The sequence below is a fragment of the Lepidochelys kempii genome, chromosome 2 (assembly GCF_965140285.1).
Source record: "Lepidochelys kempii isolate rLepKem1 chromosome 2, rLepKem1.hap1, whole genome shotgun sequence".
NCBI classification, from domain to species: domain Eukaryota; kingdom Metazoa; phylum Chordata; order Testudines; family Cheloniidae; genus Lepidochelys; species Lepidochelys kempii.
The window spans coordinates 238,618,200-238,629,794 of record NC_136381.1 but is presented as its reverse complement, the minus strand read 5'-3'; the positions used below and the strand labels follow the sequence as shown (position 1 = coordinate 238,629,794).

The 11,595-nt window shown below is 40.7% G+C and overlaps 1 long non-coding RNA gene and 1 pseudogene across 1 annotated transcript; both read left to right on the top strand.

Moving 5' to 3' along the window:
- Nucleotides 1-928: 928 nt before the first annotated feature.
- LOC140906179 (microtubule nucleation factor SSNA1 pseudogene) lies at nucleotides 929-1,273 on the top strand (annotated as a pseudogene).
- Nucleotides 1,274-1,285: 12 nt separating this feature from the next.
- On the top strand, nucleotides 1,286-10,214 carry LOC140907735 (uncharacterized). The gene is made up of 2 exons (XR_013635440.1): nucleotides 1,286-6,790; nucleotides 8,509-10,214. It is a non-coding gene; the product is annotated as an uncharacterized LOC140907735 (long non-coding RNA).
- The last annotated feature ends 1,381 nt before the right edge of the window (nucleotides 10,215-11,595 follow it).

Sequence of the window (11,595 nt, the reverse complement as noted above, 5' to 3'; positions counted from 1 at the left end):
GGCTAGCTGCAGCTCCAGGTGCGATTTGGCCCTCCTGATAACATTCCTACATGCCCGAGCAATATTTTTATACTCTTCCCTGGTCATATGTCCAACCTTCCACTTCTTGTAAGCTTCTTTTTTATGTTTAAGATCCGCTAGGATTTCACCATTAAGCCAAGTTGGTCGCCTGCCATATTTACTATTCTTTCGACTCATCGGGATGGTTTGTCCCTGTAACCTCAACAGGGATTCCTTGAAATACAGCCAGCTCTCCTGGACTCCTTTCCCCTTCAAGTTAGTCCCCCAGGGGATCCTGGCCATCCGTTCCCTGAGGGAGTCGAAGTCTGCTTTCCTGAAGTCCAGGGTCCGTATCCTGCTGCTTACCTTTGTTCCCTGCGTCAGGATCCTGAACTCAACCAACTCATGGTCATATTTGTATATTACAGTGTTATATTTGTGACCAAGCACTGATATTTTGAATCCAAAAGGAGTTGGGTTTTTTTCCAAGAAAGTCATGAACGTCTAATAGTAGGAAGCTACAGTGAAAATTGTTTTGAGACAATTTTGCTGTAATGAAGGGTTGGACTTCATTATATGTAAAAATTCAGTAACTATCAGCACTCAGTAAATAAATGGAAATTCTGGAACCTTGAATTTTGGCCCTGATCCCTAGACAGAAAGAGGGTGGGAACTCCACAGAAGTTGTATCCTTGGGTATGTTAAATTTAAGTCTGGGGAGGTTTGGGTTTGGGTTTTTTTAAAAGCAGAATGTTGTTCTACCATGGCTGTACCCCTGCTGGTTTGTTAGTGGAGGGTTGTTCACAAAAGCCCAGCTGCAGCCTTTTTTGTTTTGTTTTTCCTTTTTAAATGAAAGTGCTGAAGGGTGTCGCTGAGAGAGGACACTGAAAGTGGTGGCAGAGTCCATTAAGAGGGTGGAGCCTGGATGATGACTCAGCAGGGAGCTGTTCTGCAGGGTTACAATAATGAGCTGGTGAAATGCGTTGAAGACTTATGCATGCAAAGGGAAGAACTGAACAAGCAGATCCAGCAAGCGGAAGTGGAAAAGAATAAACTCCAGCATGAAATTCGAATCCTGTCTAAGCAACTGGAGAGTGTCTGTGAAAACTTGGCCCAGAAGACAGCCTCACGGAACGAGCTTGATAAAATCCTTGCTGAAACTGAAACTGCTTATATGAAGATTTTGGATAGTTCTAGAATGCTGCTAAATGTCCTGAAGAAGGAAGTGGGGAATTTAAACAAAGCTGCGGAGCTGAAAAGCCACGTGACCTGAAACAGCCAAATGCTCGGACTCTAACACAATTACAATTCCTCTTGTTCAGAAATGAGGTTAGCCACAGAACCCTGTGATGAGCATATATCTGAGAAAGAGTTCTACCTTAACTTTTGTATATGTTTTTAGCACATTTAAAATAATGGAAAATAATGTACAATACAGATAAATAAAGGTGCTGTTTTGCTAAAAATGTCTATATAATTAGCTAAACAAACCATCACATGTGAAGAATTACATAGACTTTGCAAATAGATTCGAGGAAAATAGAGGTCAAATTTTGGACCAACCAACTTTGACATGATGCCTCTTTTAATAACTGTAAAGGAAGGTCAGCAAGGAAAGGATTCTCTTGATTTACCACTCAAGCCCTGAATGTTTACTGAATGTTTCAATCTGCTTTATTAGTACTCCTTAAATCTGAGAGGAAAGAGCACTTTTGTCTCTTTTAAGTCATTCCTGTAGCAATGACAAGAATACACATTTATGACTTCTGTGAGAAATCCTATCCAGTTAATCCAATCCAGTTCCCTCTTACTTAGGGAACATTGCCACTGCGGCCTTGGAAGAAGGAATGGTGTAAAACGAGTGGGCAGGTGGTAGATTCTGAACATGGACAAAATACTTCTGACTCCTTTTGGCTGAGTCAAGATGATGATGATTGATTGTTTTAGCTGTTACTGGCCAAATAGAAATCTGCTAATGGTTTCCTCTTTGAGGGGCCTGTTCTCTATCTGAAATGTTCCCATAACTCAATCTCAATATTATTTATTTTTATAAAGATGGCATCCAGAGACTGAGTAGTTTCGTGTTGCTTTCAGGCCCACCTAAACCCCATTTATAATAAATGGAACAGGAAGGCTTACATCAAAATATGTTAAAAGAATTAAATGAAAAAAAGACATACCATTTAAATAGTGCTCTCTCCGAAAATTGAATGTCCAAAATTCAAGTTGACCATGTCCTTTTAAAGTGCATGGCAACTATAAACTTGCATACTGGGAAAAAATAGATCCCTTCGTTTTTATACTAGATGGCTATGTGTGGTATTCTAACTCACGACCATAGATTACACAATTTTTATGTATAAGGATTTCTGCAGCCCTTATCGCTGTAGTATCTTTATACAAATTGTTTCACTGACCATTTTTTGCATAACTTTGTCAAAGTTGTTTGCCTACTGGGGTCATCTTAGCTGAGGGCAAAAGACAGAACTGCCTGAAGACTTTATTTTGTATTCCCTTATGTAAAACTTCTATTACTCATGTGTTATAGACTCAAAAGACTTGTGAAGAATATTGAAGAATATGGTGGGGGAGTTTTATATACACACTAGAAGAAGAAAATAATATTAGAGATGGCTTTCTAGCTGTGAGGCTTACTTTTGCAAGTGATTAAAAACAACCTAGTTTGCAGGGGGAGGGAAGAGAACATGGCAGAAATCTCCATTCTAATCCTGTTTTATATTCCTAGTATGTGCTAAACTTTTTTTTTTTTTTTTTAATATTGCCTGCAAACTAACATACTGTAGCACTAGCTTTGCTCTTAGATGTGCATGGCAGTAAAATCTTGCATGGTGCCAAGTATCAGAGGGGTAGCCGTGTTAGTCTGTATCCACAAAAACAACGATGCAGAAGTAGGGGGTTTTAACCATAAAAGCTTATGCCCAAATAAATCCTTTAGTCTTTAAGGTGCCACCGGACTCCTTGTTGTTTTTTCAGTAACAACTTGTTTTTTGTTTCCTACTGATTCGATACATTTAAAGGACTGCAGTTGTACTCTGACGTGTCAGGCAGCAAAATCCGAATCATGAATCCCTCAGGTGCAAGAGCAAAGGGTGTGTTGGTGCAAACTGTCTCTGGTTAGATTAGTCTATATTCCGGTTTATAAAACAAAGTTTATATCCTCCTGATTCCCCTGTGTGCAATGCTGCATTTAAAAAAAAAAATCTTGTTGGGAAAGAATGACTAAGCTAATCAACAATTTGTTCATATACTGTTTCCGCTAGCCTCACTTGAATAACACAGGAGTTGGCAAAACTAGTCAATATCAGGGGCACAGCTATTGTTGTAGTACTATAACACTAATGAGGTAAAAATCCTGCTTCCTTGTTTTTACTTTAATTTACTTCACAAATGACTGCAAATATTTTTGACAGAGTTTGAGCTTCTGTCTGTCCATCTCGATGTTTGGTCTGCTTACCATATCTGATCTTGCTCATTACTTGATTGCCATGTCATGCTTGTTATTTACATCACAATGTTAGATTTTTCTGAGACTCCAGATCAGTACAGCAAAGACTTCTGCCCCAGAGTTGCATGTATTTGTTCTTCTTCATATTAGTAGACATTATTTAGTTGGAGTGGGACTTAGAGAATTTTAAGTGAAAAAGAACCTGTATCATGAAAGTTCTGGTTACAGAGAACTCAAATGGCAGTTTCATACCTCTTGTGTTCTCCATGTCATTTGGACGGAGTGGTCGAGGGGCAATTTGTCAATAAGATAACTATATCATATGCCATAAGCAGTGTCTCCGATTACTATATTTAAGCAATTAAAACTTTAGTCTACCTTTACAGCTTATGTACAACTTTGGCTACTACAGACACAGATGAAGTATTTGTGCTGATACATTGTTGTGCAAATACCCCTGTTCTCCAATATCTCAACACAATGGGACTCCAACTTAACTTTAAGTTGTCACATGCTGTTAACTGAAACTCCACTGAAATTAGTGGAAAGTTCCAATGCACAAATGGAGGGCAGCGTGTGACTTTCTGTCTGCTCGGTTGGAGTGTTTTTGCCTCTTAATAGTGCATATCAGTGCCTTTTGGTGAGATGTCAAAACCTTTTTATGTATAACTTTTCTGTATAACTTTGTGTGAATTTTCAAGGCTTTGAGATACACTAGAATCCTAACATGCTTGACTCTTCTTAAGTGGCTGCAGTCTGATTACAATAGGAGTGTGGAACGTTCAGGAAACAGGCTACATCCTAACAAATTCAGATGTTAAAACAATTGCATTCTACGCAGTGGATTCTGCTATTTTAGGTGTCCAGTATTCCTTAGATGGGTTTATCTGTTATCCCTGTGTGTGTTTAAAAAGTCAGTGTGTAGTCTTAACTGTTCACTGCATATCATCTATATATTGACAGGCTTTTTAAAGTCCTGCTATCAGAGGCACACTGGGGATGTTAAAACAGGCTGATCAAAGTGGGAGAGAGGAAGTGGGGAATTATAAAGGTGCTGAATGTAGAAAGATGAGGTTCATCTTGAATACTGCATGCAGATGTGGTCGCCCCATCTCAAAAAAGATATATTAGAATGGGAAAAATGTTCAGAAAATGGCCCCAAAAATTATTAGGGATATGGAACAGCTTCCATATGAGGAGAGGTTAATAAGACTGGGACTTTTCAGTTTGGAAAAGAGATGACTAAGAGGGAATATGATAGGGGTCTACAAAATCATGACTGGTGTGGAGAAAGTAAATAAGGAAGAGTTATTTACTCATAAACACAAGAACTAGGGGGTCGCCAAATGAAATTAATAGGCAGCAGGTTTTAAAAAACAAAAAAGTATTTTTTCACACAACGCACAATCAACCTATGGAACTCTTTGCCAGAGGATGTTGTGAAGGCCAAGACTATAACAGGGTTCAAAAAAGAACTAGAGAAGTTCATAGAAGATAGGTCCATCAATGGCTATTAGCCAGGATGGGCAGGGATGGTCTCCCTAGCTTCTGTTTGCCAGAAGCTGGGAATGGGCGACAGGGGATGGATCACTTGATGATTACCTATTCTGCTCATTCCCTCTGAGGCACCTGGCATTGACCACTGTTGGAGGACAGAATACTGGGCTAGATGATCCTTGGTCTGACCCAGTATGGCTATTCTTACATTATTAATAAATGTTCACTATTCAGATGTCCCAAAGGTCAGAAAGCTCAGCACGGTCTTGTCAATATTTATGGCAGATTCTTCCCTCCGATTCACTGTTCAGGCTCCCGCTGAGGCTTAAGCCCTTTTTCCCTGACTGTAACTAGGAATGAGTCCTGTCATTATGTGCTGTCATTGACATCTGACGAGCAACTTTTCCTTTCTTACACTAGGAATAAGATAAAAGCATGTAACCCTTGCTGAAATGTGGGTGTATCACAGATTTGAATCACCTCTGACCTGTCTTTATTTAAATTGAAAAATCATCCATTTTTCTCCATTGAGTAGTTTTGATGAGAGGTAAATGGGCACAGGGAACACAACCTACTAACACCTTGGCTATTAATATAACGTGTGGGGCTGTCAAGATATTAAAAAAATCTTGGTTAATCGCACTGTTAATAATAGAATACCATTTATTTAAATATTTTTGGATGTTTTCTACATTTTCAAATATATTGATTTAAATTACAACACAGAATATAAAGTGTACAGTGCTCACTTTATATTTATTTTTATTACAAATATTTGCACTGTAAAAAACAAAAGAAACAGTATTTTTCAATTCACCTAATACAAATAGTGTAGTGCAATCTCTTTATCATGAAAGTGTAATTTACAAACTCACAAAAAAACTGCATTCAAAAATAAAACAAGGTAAATCTTTAGAGCCTACAAGTCCACTCAGTACTATTTCAGCCATACAAGTTTGTTCACATTTGCAGGAGATAATGCTGCCCACCTGTTTACAATGTCACCTGAAAGTGAAAACAGGCATTCCCATGGCATTGTTGTAGCCAGCGTCGCAAGATATTTACATGCCAGATGCGCTATATCGTATGTCCCTTCATGCTTCAACCACCATTGCATAGGACATGCGTCCATGCTGATGACAGGTGTGATGTTATTGACATGAACTGTGACTGTATATATCGTTGTTGCAACCAAGGTCCTAGAGTTTCACCAACTCTTGTACAAAGGAGGTCACGTAAGGTGTCTACGGAAAGGTTGTAATTTTCTGATTATGATTATGCTGTCTGTATATGTGTATCATTTTTGTATTTGAAGTTATGAATATTGGCTATGTACTTGTATCTCAATGTGTTTGATACTAAGTAGCCTTAGTGAAGCATTTGGTCAGTTTCTTGAGAAAGGACTCATCTGAGTAAGTGTCCAATCAAGAAATAGTTAACTAACAATGGACTTTGAGAGACACCAATCCACATCTGAGCTTTCCTGGAAATGTTAAAACTAACATGTAAACAATGGTGTTGGCCTGCAAAAAGCTGAATCATTCAAGGACATGTGACTTGCCCAGGTGGCTACAAACTCCATCTTGTTGCTGTGACTTTGCACAGAAGAACAGAGGGGTTTCCGCCCACAAGAGATTGGAGAGGCTTGCAGGGCCTTTTATATTCATTTCGTTGTCAGCAGGCTTAAGAGATGGCCTCTCCACCCCAAAGAGATGCCTGAAAGAAACTGGAACAAAGGACAGTAACTACTGGGGTGTGAGTGATTGCTGGACCCAGACTAGGAAGGAGTCCACTCTGTGAAAAAAGCTTATTGGAACATCTCTGGGGGTAAGATTTCATCTGTAATCAGTTTCTTAATGTATTAGGCTTAAACTTGCATATTTTATTTTGCTTGGTAATTTACTTTTTTCTGTCTGTTATTACTTGGAACCACTTAAATCCTACTTTTTATACTTAATAAAATCACTTTTTGCCTATTAATTAACCCAGCTTAAGTAATTAATACCTAGGGGAGCAAATAGCTGTGCATATCTCTTGTTGTAGAGGGCAAACAATTTATGAGTTTACCCTGTATAAGCTTTATACAGAGTAAAACAGGTTCATATGGGGTTTTGATGTCTGGGTGCTAGAGACAGAAGCACTTGCTAAGCTGTTCTCAGTTAAGTCTGCAGCTTTGGGGGCATGGGTCAGACTCTGGGTCTGTGTTGCAGCAGATTAGTATATCTGGCTCAACAAGGCAGGGTTCTGAAGTCCCAAGCTGGCAGGGAAGACAGGCTCAAAGATAGTCTCAGCACTTCAGGTGACAATCCTAAGGGGTCTCTGTGACCCAACCCATCACAATGGGTTCTGCTTGATAATGATCCAAAGCACTGTGGACCAATGCACGTTCATTTTCATCATCTGTGTCAGATGCTACCAGCAGAAGGTTGATTTTCTATTTTAATGGTTTGGGTTCTGTGGTTTCTGCTTTGGAGTGTTGCTCTTTTAAGACTTCTGAACGCATGCTCTACATCTCGTCCCTCTCAGATTTTGGACGGCACTTCAGATTCTTAACCCTTGGGTCAAGTGCTGTAGCTATTTTTAGAAATCTCACAGTGGTACCTTCTTTGCGTTTTGTGAAAACTGCTGTGAAAGTGTTCTTAAAACGAACAACATGTGCTGGGTCATCATCCAAGACTATTAGAACATGAAATATATGGCAGAATGTGGGAAAAACAGGAGACTTACAATTCTCCCCCAAGGAGTTCAGTCACAAATTTAATTAACACATTATTTTTTTAACGGGCATTGTCAGCATGGGAGCATGTGCTCTGGAATGGTGGCTGAAGCATGAAGGGGCATACGAATGTTTAGCAAATCTGGCTCATAAATACCTTGCAACTCCGGCTACAAAAGTGCCATGTGAACGCCTGTTCTCACTTTCAGGTGACTTAAGTAAGAAGCAGGAGGCAGTATCTCCCGTAAATGTAAACAAATTTGTTTGTCTGAGCAATTGGCTGAACAAGAAGTAGGACTGAGTGGACTTGTAGGCGCTAAAGTTTTACATTGTTTTGTTTTTGAGTGCAGTTATGTCAAAAAAAATCCACATTTGTTAGTTACACTTTCATGACAAAGAGATTGCACTACAGTACTTGTATGAGGTGAATTGAAAAATACTATTTCTTTTGTTTACAAATATTGTCACTGTAAAAATGATGGTCAAAAAATAATATAACATGAGCAGTGTACACTTTGTATTCTGTGTTATAATAGAAATCAATATATTTGACATCCAAAAAATATTTAATATATTTCAATTGGTATTCTATTGTTTAACAGTGCAATTAATCGTGATTAATTTTTTGGGGTTAATCACGTGAGTTAACTGCAATTAATCGACAGCCCTAATGCTTCGTTAACAAAACATAGAGATTCAAGTAATAGCACAAAGTATTGTAAATAAAAGGTTATCTAGAAAATCATAACACGTTCTAGAGTTCAGGATTAATTAACCAGATGCTTTCATGTCTTGTATTCTCTCCCAAAATCATTGCAATGCTCCACAGCAAGGTCATGAGACAAGTCCACTGTCAGCTTGCCTCCTTGGTGAAAGACCCAGTATGGATCTTTGCTCCCCAAGATACACCAGAATAATCCGTCATCTTTATTCATAAACAGGATCCCACTCCCCTGCTGTTTGTTTCAGCTTGCAGATTTTGCAGTCTCTTACTTTGCCTGTGACTCATTGCGCAAATAGGCATACACTGTGAGGCATACAATATGCAAATGACTGGACAGGGACACAGGTGTCTGTTACCTCCATCCTGAAAGGAACATTTGTGAGGTGTGTCACGTCCTGGTGACGTGCCTTAACTCCAAGACCTTAAGAACATAATTTTTAACATAGATACTGTAATAAATTGAGACCTAACTGGAAGACAGGTAGTTGACAGAATGTGTCAGTTAACTGAGCAGAAGTTTACCTGAAGGGCTAATTGAAGGAGAAGCAACCCCAACAGGTGGGATGATATGAATGATAGGAAATAAGCTCTGGACAGGGGAAGTCCAAAGGAAGGCAGAGGGCTAACTGCTGTTCTGTTCCCTTTCCTAGAAGCAAGTGGGGAAGCTGGCTATGGACTGTGAATAATACTACAAGCTGTGGCCTGCTGAAAGAATATAATTGTAAGCAGAGTCAGGATGAGCTCCACCCTGACATCTGGTGGTGCGGTGTGGCAAGTTGTAGAAAAGAACTTCAGGGGCTGATCTAATTTGCATAGACACACCCACCCAGCCTAGAATGAGCCCATAGCTGCCCAAATGGTCACTTTGGCTGCTGTGGGATCCCCAGTGTCTCTGTTATTGGGGAGGAAGAATAAATTGTTATTATCCTGATTATGGGAATCAAGGACAGTGAAACTATACTTGGCCTTTTGTTATGATGGAGGGACTTGCCATCTACTAAGTAGCACTCGCTAGGCAAGGGACATGGGTTCCAAAACTGTGAATTGCGAGAGGCTGGAGACAGGTATTAGTACCTGGTGGTGTGGGCCCCTTTGTGAGGGCCTGAAACATCAGTTGTACCTCCATCTCTCTCCACTGTGGGATATCAGAGCTAATTTGGGGTCTATTAGGAGTTTAGCTACAGGTCCTGAGCTGAATTCACTTTGGCCTTATGATGCACCAGCACTGAGGCTTCCACGACTACAAGCTGAAATTACTAAAGGGCTAAAATTACTAAGAGCTGAAATCACTGAGCACTGTGTTAAGTAGTGGGGAGCCTGAAGATCTATTGCAGAGCAAAGCAGTTCATGGGATGCTGGAGAGGCTCACGGACCGCCTGGTGGAACAGTTTGTGGGATGGCGGAAGCTGCTTGCGGAGCAGTTTGTGGGACGGCTGGTGGAGTGGAGTGAAGCCCTATGGAGCTGCGGGGCAGTCAGCTTCAGATCATGTAAGGTGCCCCTTACCTCTTCTCTCTTCCCCCCCCCCCCACACACACATTTTCACCCAGACTGGGGAGTAACACTCTGCAGATGAACTCTTGAACTCTGGGGCTGGACTTTTGGGTTGTTGGACTTTGGGTGATTTTGGGGTTGCTGGACTCGAGATGTTTGGGTTTGTTGGACTCAAGAACCCGAGGGAAAGGACATGGCCCAATTTGCTGGGGTGGGTCTTTGCTCATGGTTTGGTTGATGAACCCTGGTTGTGGTGGTCTCCCAATTTAATGCTGATGTCATTTACCTCATGTTATTTAAAGATTCTCTGCTACACCAAGACTCTGTGCTTGCGAGAGGGGAAGTATTGCTTCTTTGAGGCGCCCAGGGGTGTGTGTAAGATTTTTCCAGGTCACTGGGTGGGGGCTCGAGACAATTTTGCATTTGCTTTGATGAGAGGAAACCCCTGTGTACTGAACCCAGCCCTCGCTGCTATCAACTCGGCCTGGCAGAAGGGTTACATAATAAAGCACAGTGGTGCTGAAGGAGACATGGAATGGTTGTGGCCTGTGGTTAGGGTCTAAAAGGACTCTCCAGGGGGCACCCCCATGACAGCTGCATGACTCCTTAAATATTATCTGTGCATACATTTTGCACTGATTATAATGACTAATGGGCTACTGGCTCTCGGTAGACCCCTCAGATGCCACACTTTGGTGAATGATTTTGCATATAAATAACGAGGAGTCTGGTGGCACCTTAAAGACTAACATTTATTTGAGCATAAGCTTTCGTGGGTAAAAAACCCACTTCTTCAGATGCATGGAGTGAAAATTATAGATACAGACATAAATATATAAATTTATGCCTGTATCTGTAATTTTCACTCCATGCATCTGAAGAAGTGGTTTTTTTTACCCATGAAAAGTTATGCCCAAATAAATCTGTTATTCTTTAGGTGCCACCAGACTGCTTGTTGTTTTTGTGGATACAGACTAACACGGCTACCCCTCTGATATTTTGCATATAGCCATCCCTGGGGATCCCTGTAAAACCCTACATATGCCCTGTGCCCTCTGCCAGTTGGCAGGAAGGGATCTGTGGGTCATCATAGCTAGCACTGGTAACAATAATGGTGAAGATATGGCAGCATAGGCTTCAGTGCGGTCTAGCCACCCAATTCGTCTGCTGTACAAGCCCCCCAGGGATGCTGTCTATGCACTCAGTTTGCTAGCAGGGTCTGTACCATTGCATCTTCATTGCTATTGTTACCCATGTTGGCTAGATTAAAGCTAGAGCAGACATGCTTAACCACACCACAATTACTTAATTTTGCAGGGCAGATGTACCCTCAGAGACCAGAAGGGGGAAATGGGTGCAGCAAGCCTCATAAGTGTGACCGTGTGCTTCAAAATATTTGTTTTATCAGGATATAATCCAACCTCCTACAGCCTATTGGTAAGGAGGAGACTTCCCTGATGGTAGTTTGTTATAGAAGAGTCTGTTATGGAATTTCCCCCCACCTTTTCCTCGAGCATTTGGTACTAGCCGCTGTTAGAGAAGACAGTGGACTAAAATGGACTATTGTCTGATGTGACATGGCAGTTCTTGTGCTCCTATTTAAAACTAAGGAGTGATTTAAAAATTGCTATACTGCCTGTTAAGATAATCTGTTCCCTTGGTTCAGGAGGGGAGGAGATGAGGGGTATTGTAAGGGCTGA